The 8,140-nt window shown below is 35.9% G+C and overlaps 1 pseudogene; it reads left to right on the forward strand.

Annotated features, from left to right (window-relative positions):
• The first annotated feature begins 3,616 nt into the window (after window positions 1-3,616).
• Window positions 3,617-5,132, forward strand: LOC138855961 (uncharacterized; annotated as a pseudogene).
• The last annotated feature ends 3,008 nt before the right edge of the window (window positions 5,133-8,140 follow it).

The following is an 8,140-nucleotide window of genomic DNA, read 5'->3' on the forward strand; positions in this document are numbered from 1 at the left end:
TAGTGGCACATAGTGGTTGTTGTTGTATGGTGTACATTGGTATGCGTTGATTGCGAGTATTCCATTGATTTGCACACAAAATATCACATACTCAGTCACCGACTATCCCTCGTGCCAAGCAGACGTGTTTTTTTCCTCTTACGGTTTCTATTTGTGCTATAGTTACTTCACAGTGTGTTTGCTTTTTGAACTGAGCTATTCTGTACTTTCTGGTACAAAAAAAAACATATATATATAGTAATTACAAACTTATAGTTTGGGACATAAGAAACAATGGCCCCCGGGCCCACCAATCTTGGGGATAACAGATTTGCCTTGCTGGCGTCTGACCCTCAACCAACGGAAAAAATAAAAAAAACAATTTGAGCCTTTTCCTAATCTCCCAGAAATAGAAGTGAAAAATCCTAAATACGTTGTATTATCGTCCGTTGATATCAATAAACCATTAAATAAGTATAACAAAGAAATCATAAAAATCATAGAACTACGCGACGGAAGTCTTTGCCTATTACTAAAAGACAAATCAACCGCCGAAAAGTTCATTCGTACTTAATTTTTACACGGGGTCTGTGAAGTGAATACAAAATACCATGAAAAACTTAATTATATTAAAGGCACAATATATGCCCCATACTTAATCGACCTAAGTGAAGAGGAAATCATTAAAAACTTATCTGACCAAGGAGTTGTTGAAGTGTACAAATTTTCCAAAAACATAGATGGAAATCTTTTGACAGATCTTGTCCCAAATTTTTGCAATCTAAAGAGATATTGAAGTTGCAAGTACAAAACAAATGTACAATGAGAGAAGCGATAAACATATATAAAAATCAATGCCCATCTATTGTTGGTGGTCCTTCTTTCTCATCGATTATCAAAAGCCCAATAATAAATAACAACCAAAAACATACTTCTGATCAATAACAAAATCTAACATCGAACATCACCTCCTTTCCACAAATCCCAAACAGTGATAACGAACTATACGAATTGATGAAATGAAATTCCCTCCCAAAACAACAATCCAACCGAAAACAATAATACTTCTTATAGACTTCCCTACAATAACAACCTACAACATATCAGCATCGAAAAAGCACATAATTCTAATCTAAACGATTCACACAATTCTTTCACCAGTCCTTCTTCCAACTCCAACAACAAAACTTCATTATCAATAGAAAACCTAGCCACACAATACTAATCATATATACACACATATAATAACATAATACTCCCACAATTATCTTAACTTCTAAATGATTTCAATTTTGCAATGGAATATCCACGGATATTTCAATAATTTTCACGAATTAAAGCTACTAATTAAAGAACTGAAACCTTCAGTGTTATGTTTACAAAAAACACATATACGCCATGATTTCGACCCTAAACCTCCATATGGCCATAATGGTTATTTCGTTAATAGCCCTCAATACCAATACATCAAACAAGGTGTTGCAATTTTGGTAAAAGAAGACATACCTCACAAAATTATTTTTACCAATATCACCTTACTCACTATTGCGATTGAGATATTATTTAATCCCAAACTAACAATAATCAATACTACATCCCTCCTAAGCAAAGTTTCTCTTGCTCAGATATCTTAAATATTTTAAATAAAACGCAAAATCCAATACTTTGGATGAGCGATTTCAACTCATGGAGCCCGATCTGGGGGTCTCCTCTATCAAACGATAGAGGTACAAAGATTGAAGACGTCTTATTAAGTAGCAACCTCATAGTTTTAAACGATGGTAGTCCTACACACTTCTCCACCCATCAATCGTTCACTCATGTAGATGTCACGACATGTTCCTCCAATATCTTTCCGTTGTGTTCTTGGAAGGTCCTTAGGGACCTCCATGGTAGTGATCATTTCCCATTGATGATGGAAAGCGGTTTCACCCAGACACGTCCACAAAAAAGTTTAAACCAATTTTTCTAACACATAAAGCCAATTGGGAGAAATACAAAGATCTCTGCTCATCAATATCTAGTAAATTCATTATTTCGAATAATATAAATCAAGAGGTCACACTTGTAAGAAAAATAATATGTTCGTCAGCACACCACACCATCCCTCAAACCAAGAATACATATCAACACCGATATAAACCATGGTGGAATAGTGAACTAGAAATCCTTCGAACACAAAAACGCAAAAGCTGCTATAAATATAAAAAAACACGCAACCTTCTTGATCTCTTAACATATAATATAAACGCGATAATGCTATTGTATCTTTAAACGACAAACCAAAAAGGCTAAGAAAATATGTCTGGAAGAATTTACTGAAAATATTAACTCCAAAACCTCTCCTCAACTTATTTGGCGTGACATAAGACGCTTGTCTGGCGTGAAAAAACCTATTACAATCACTTACTTAAACAACCAATCTGGATTAACTAACGACCCAAATATTATAGCGAACGAGTTCCCCACGTTCTGGAGCTCCTATTCAAGTGACTCTACTTTCACAAAACAGTTCGCAGCTGAAAAACAAAAATCTTTAGAGCATAAACTTTTACCTAGCGGAAATCCAGCGCTAAGCTTAGAATCTAATATTTCCACTGATGAGTTTGACGTCGCACTATCAAACTCCAAAGGTAAAACACCTGGTGTCGACAGGATCACCTATGACATGTTAAGACACATTCCACATGATGTTAAAAAAGGATAGTAAATCTTTACAATAAAATACTTTCAAACGGTATATACCCCTAAAGTTGGAAAATCGCTGAAATCGTCCCAATACCGAAACCTGGAAAATCTTCATCAGAACTTACAAGCTATAGGCCTATTTCACTGTTTTCTTGTTTAGGAAAAGTTTTGGAGAAAATAATCTCCATACGTTTAATGTGGTACGCAGAGAAGAGTAGACTAATCAGTCACAACCAAGTCGCATTCAGAAAGAATCAAGGTACAATGGGTGCCCTTTTACACTTCGAGCACCATTCTTCCAAAATTATCTCGAACAAGGGGCACGTTACCTGCCTTAGCTTAGACTTTGAAAAAGCGTATGATCGTATCGGACTTCATAAAGCTCTACAACAATTAGCAAAATGGAAATTGGGACCAAAATGTTGCAACCTACTTAAAATTGTTTTAACAAATCGAAGATTTCGGATTAAAGTTCACAATAATTTTTCTCACTGTTTGCCTTTAGAAAATGGAGTCCCTCAAGGTTCCCCTTTATCTGTGGTCATATTTATAATTGTATTTAATGAAATCAGCGAGATACTATCCCATTTTTTCAGTCTACTACTGTATGTACGCAGACGAAATTCTGATATATTCAAAACAACTCGATCTGAATAACGTCAAATTAACTTTTACGGAAATACTAAATAATATATCTAACTGGTCGCTCACATCCGGGGCTAAGTTATCCTTAGATAAATGTAATATCTTACATATGTGTCGTAAAAGAAAATGTGATAATATTACTTTCTCTTTTAATAACATAAAAATACCTACTGTTAATGAAATTAAAATTTTAGGATTAATTTTTGACTCTAAGTTAAGTTCAAAAAACATTGTTTATATATAAGAAAAAAACTTTTCGATAGGTTAAATATAATCAAGTTTTTAGCTTCACGACATTCTTTTGTTCATCCTTCAATACTTATCAATATCGTGAGATCTTTACTACTCTCAATTATCGATTATAGACTACTAATATACGGATATCACGCCGGCAGCGAGCTAAAGAAACTCTATGCGCCTTATCACATGGCAGTAAGACGTAGTCTTAGGGCATTCCCAACTTCCAGCACCAAAAGCATTCTCGCTGAATCTGGAATGCCACACATTAACGAAAGATTGGAGATTAACACATTACGACTGATACCAAAGGTATATCTAGGCTCTAACCCTAATTTGCTCAACGACATACGTTCGGCCACCCATAAAATACGAACATCCAAGTTCCTATCAACAATACACCTAATTCTAAAGAACGTTGATGAACTTGATATTCACCTTTCACCCAAACGTTCGAAGATTAGCAAACATCCTCCATGGGCTCTAGACTCTTCTGTTATAGAAGACAAACTGATGACCTGGAACAAAGCCTCCACTAACTACGAGGTGTATAAACAAGGGTTTATGCAGCGCAAGACAGATCTCTATTCAGAAGGATAGAAATTCATTTACACCGATGGGTCAAAAAATCCCCACAACACCGCATATGCAGTGGTTTCCGAGACCTGTCACGGATCACGTCTTCCAAAGGTAAATATGTTATCTGTACCGACAGCCTTGCAACAGTCACAGCTATTCGAAATACATCCAACAGCAGCCCTTTAATCAGTGAAATTCGAGACAAATTGATTGATAGCCGAAATAAAATTAAAGTAATGTGGATTCCAGGACACGGTGGCATTCCAGGCAACGAACTTGCTGATAAAGAAGCAAAAAACGCCACTCTTAGTCCATGTATTTACGTAAGAACTAATGAAAGCAACGACATTGTGCGATTTGTTGAAAATTTCTCAAATCTTAAAGCTAAAGCGGACTGGTATACTTACGACAACCGTTACCGGCTCGTTAATCCCGAACAAAGAAAAGCAGTATACCCCTCTACATGCAGCATCCCGGAGATCAAAATTTTTGCACAACTCCGTTAGGATACACCATCTTAAGGCACCAACATATTCTGGACCGCAACATAACGCCTGGCTGCCGGCTATGCAGCAGTCCAACAAATTCTGTAGAACACATACTGAACATATGTCCTACCTTTCGCCATATAAGACGAGACTATGTCGAGTCTTCTCCTTCGGAACTTGTCAAAGAACCGTCAACTGCCAACATAAAATAAATTTACAACTTCATCTCTAGAGCCCAACTAAAGCATCTCATCTAAAACCACCATAATAAAATTTTACCACAATTTTCCTATACTAACATATATTGCTACCCCTTAATTCTAAGCATAAGCATAGACATTAGTATTTAAGTATAACCATAAGTATTAGTATATACTTGTACATACATATTCATAAGTAAAATCTCATACAAAAAGTACAAGTAAAATTAAGCCCACAGCTGAAGGCCTTGTCGCAAGTGTTGTTATATTTTATAGGTTACTACCTATAATTTATAATTATATTGTATATCTGTGCCACGCCCACTGTCTAATTTTGAACGCGGTTCCTATAAAGTCATCTCATACCATCCCAGAGATAAAATTTAATGTCTCTGGCGTGTTTAGTGCTTGATTTATCGCGCTTTAAGTAGTTTTTAACAGTACCGTTATATGGGGAGTGGGCGGAGTTGCCACCCGATTTCAACTATTTTCACACCGTCAATAGAAGTGCTAAAACATTTGCTTCCAGTGAATTTTGTTATTATAGCATTAGCGGTTTAGGAGATATGCACATTAAACCTATTAGAGGCGGGACCACGCCCACTTAATAAAAAAATTTAACTTCAGATGCCCCTCCCTAATGTGAGCCTGTGTACCAAATAACAGTCTTGTATCTTATTGCGGAGCTTAGTTATGGTAATTTATTTGTTTTTGATTAATGGCGTTTTGTGGGCGTGGCAGTGGTCCGATTACGCCCATCTGCAATACCAACCGTCTCACAGTACAAAGAAACATGTTTACAAAGTTTCATAAAGATATCTCAATTTTTACTCAAGTTAGAGCTTGCACGGACGAACGGACGGACGGACAGGCAGTCACCCGGATTTCAACTCGTCTCTTCATCCTGATCATTTATATATATATAACCATATATCTAACTCGATTAGTTTTAGGTGATACAAACAACCGTTAGCAACAGGTTGCGAGAGTATAAAAAAATCACATACTAATTATACACATACAGCTATGCACAGGAAAATAGCACACTTATTGATTCAAATATTTGAGATAAAAATTTCCTTATTGCTAATAAAGGTCAAAGCTTTATTTTTTCACCTAAGTGTTTGCGTTGACCGGTATAATGTGTAACCGTAAACTATATACCGTTATCATATTTAGTATTTGGTTGCTGACAATTTTTTTGCAAAAGTTGCATGTTGCAGGTGTTCAGAGAAATAGCACAATTAGCTATTATTGATCATTTCCCCTTTGAACTTCGAGAGTTGTGCAATCAAGTTGTTAATTTAAGTGTTCTATTTTAATTTAAATAAATAATAATAACAAGTAAGGAAGGGCTAAGTTCGGATGTAACCGAACATTTTATACTCTCGCAAAGTCAAATAGTATACTCGTTTGAGATTTCTTTATGGATTGACTGATATTTTCGGTAGAAGGTCAACTAGAGGCACTGGGGTCCACATATTCAGTACTTAGGGGCTTGAACAGTTTTGGTTCGATTTCGACAATTTTAGGCCACAAGGTGGCATACTTTAATCGCATTATTCACGAAAAGTTTTATCCCGATACAGTCATTGTTGCCTGATTTGCATAGTGGCAAGTGAAAGAATCAGATTGAATTGAAAATGGTGTTATATGGGAAATAGGCGAGGTTGTAGCCCGATTTCACCCATTTTCGTACTATGACATAGAAATATGAAAAAAACGTCATGCACCGAATTTGGTTGAAATCGGTTAAGCAGATCTCAAGATATGGGTTTTTACCTAAAAGTGGGCTGTGCCACGCCCCATGTCTAATTTTGAACGCGGTTCCTATAAAGTCATCTCATACCATCCCAGAGATAAAATTTAATGTCTCTGGCGTGTTTAGTGCTTGATTTATCGCGCTTTTAGTAGTTTTTAACAGTACCGTTATATGGGGAGTGGGCGGAGTTGTCACCCGATTTCTACCATTTTCACACTGTAGGTAGAGGTTCTAAAAACATTTGCTTCCAGTGAATTTTGTTATTATTGCATTAGCGGTTTAGGAGATATGCACATTAAACCTATTAGGGGCGGGACCACGCCCACTTTAAAAAAATAATTTTAACTGCAGATGCCCCTCTTTATTATGATCCTGTATACCAAATAAGAGTCTTGTATCTTGTTGTGGAGCTTAGGTATGGCAATTTATTTGTTTTTGAATAATAGCGTTTTGTGGGCGTGGCAGTTATCTGATTACGCCCATCTGCAATACCAACCGTCTCACGGTATGAAGAAACATGTCTACCAAGTTTCATAAAGATATCTCAATTTTTACTCAAGTTAGAGCTTGCACGGATGGACAGACGGACGGACGGACAGACAGTCACCCGGATTTCAACTCGTCTCTTCATCCTGATTATTTATATATACATAACCCTATATCTAACTCGATTAGTTTTAGGTGATACAAACAACCGTTTGGTGAACAAAACTATTATACTCTGTAGCAACAGGTTGCGAGAGTATAAAAAGGGTGTGTGTCAGCTCCGACGCACGACTGGAGTTTACTCCTCACAAATAGTTTTTACAAACAGGCACAAAACAAGTCAAAAGTATCGGTTACAAACAGACATACAGCAGAAGCTAATTAAAGCATATTGAAAACCATCATATGTTAGGGTAAATAACCGCACTCATGAAAATACTTAGAGAATATTTATATTTTTACTTTATTTACAATTTCAATAATAATCGGTGCAATATTATACATCGAACATTTTACATTCAAATAGATCTTGCATGTATATATCATTAGGATTATTTATTATCATTTTACATATTAATTAGATTAAAGTGTCATTATTATTAATCACTGTGACAAGGTTTATGGTAACTAAAATATGACACGTGAACTTTAGTAGATACATAGTTCACGACAGTGAAAACACCGCATCAATGGTTGTACCATATCTCGTCGTCCCTAGTGTTCTATTAGAAACAATATCTAAATCAAATTCAGATTTTAAAAATTTCATTCAAGTTATCGAAGTTTGGCAGACGTTGATGTAGTTTATTTAATTGATGATTTCTATTTATAACTTTGATACTTTCTTGAGCTTTTTGTCTTTTATTTGGCGACATAGATTGTACAGTCTCAATAACTGCTTCATGCTGTATGATTATAGGTCCTGTATTAGGACTCGATAGCGCCAACTGTTCAGTAATTACGGATTCGATGTAACTGGGAGGTGTTGCTTTATGTATTAGAATCATTTCAGCAAAATCAAAGTTATTAAGACCTTCACGGCTTTCACATACTCGTCGTAATGTACATTGCTGCAT

Source organism: Bactrocera oleae, chromosome 3 (assembly GCF_042242935.1).
Source record: "Bactrocera oleae isolate idBacOlea1 chromosome 3, idBacOlea1, whole genome shotgun sequence".
NCBI classification, from domain to species: Eukaryota; Metazoa; Arthropoda; class Insecta; order Diptera; family Tephritidae; genus Bactrocera; species Bactrocera oleae.